This window comes from Physeter macrocephalus, chromosome 8 (assembly GCF_002837175.3).
Source record: "Physeter macrocephalus isolate SW-GA chromosome 8, ASM283717v5, whole genome shotgun sequence".
NCBI classification, from domain to species: Eukaryota; Metazoa; Chordata; class Mammalia; order Artiodactyla; family Physeteridae; genus Physeter; species Physeter macrocephalus.
Window position 1 is genome coordinate 151,724,002 of NC_041221.1, and position 1,349 is coordinate 151,725,350.

The following is a 1,349-nucleotide window of genomic DNA, read 5'->3' on the forward strand; positions in this document are numbered from 1 at the left end:
TGTGGGATCTTCCCAGACCAGGGGTCGAACCCGTGTCCCCTGCATTGGCAGGCGGACTCTCAACCACTGCGCCACCAGGGAAGCCCAGTAGGTACCTCTTAAACTCTCGGGGTTCTCCGCACCCCTCCCCAGCCCCCTGACCCACAGAACCAGAAACTCTTAGGGGTGGGGTCGGCAGCAAATCCTCCATGCTCACGTTTCAGAACCACCGGTATAGAATCTCATCACACAAACTTGTTTTTCAAATATAAAGCATTGTTATGTTATTAATAATGGTTACATATAAGGAAGTGTGATTGGTATATGTATTCCTCATTGACAGAAGCAACGCTGAATTCGGTTCCAAGTGTCCAAATATACTTCCTTCCCAGGGCTTTAGTTTACATCATTGTAAATTGAAGAGATTGTATTTTAAAACCTATCCCACTCTAATTCTGTGATACGGTGCTCTTATATTTAGACTGCTACTTGATATCCTTGTTAAATACTGCATTATAAAGCTCAGAAATTCAGTTCACACTCCCTGGGAAACTGTATAAAAACAGCAGTACAGGGGGCTTCCCTGGTGGTGCAGTGGTTGGAGGTCCGCCTGCCGATGCAGGGGACGTGGGTTCGTGCCCCAGGCCGGGAGGATCCCCCATGCCGCGGAGGGGCTGGGCCTGTGAGCCATAGCCGCTGGGCCTGCGCGTCCGGAGCCTGTGCTCCGCAACGGGAGGGGCCGCGACAGTGAGAGGCCCACGTACCGCAAAAAAAAAACAAAACATCAGTACAACACTATGACAGGCCCAAGAACTTGGCAGGTGTATATTCTTAAAGCGTAAGTATACATCCACACTGCATTCATTGTTTTATTTAAATGGTTGTCGTCACTTTATTTTTCACTTACTCATTTTTGACGGTGTTCATGTTAAAGCCACAGACAACCTTAAAGTTCATTTGGTCCAACTGCTTAAATTTTATAGTTTTTTTCATTCTACAAATTTTTACTGAGCATTTTCTATGTGCCAGGAGTGGGGAATACAGCTGGGAAGAAGACAGACAAGGCCTCAGCTCTCTTGGATCTTAAAGGTCCTTTGGAGGAAAACGTAGTAATCAAGGGAACATTTAAGATAATTGCAGATAGAAAGTGCTTGAAGAAAACATAAGATAATGTTATGAAGAATGATGTTAGAGGAAAATAACATTAGGGAGTATTTAGGGCCTCTTTGAGCACTTTTTTTTTTTTTTTTTTTGGCATGAATGATCTTAGTTCCCCAACCTGGGATTGAACCCGCACCCTCTGCAGTGGAAGCCTGGAGTCATAACCACTGGACCGCCAGGGAAGTCCCCTGGTGACATTTTATTTAAGC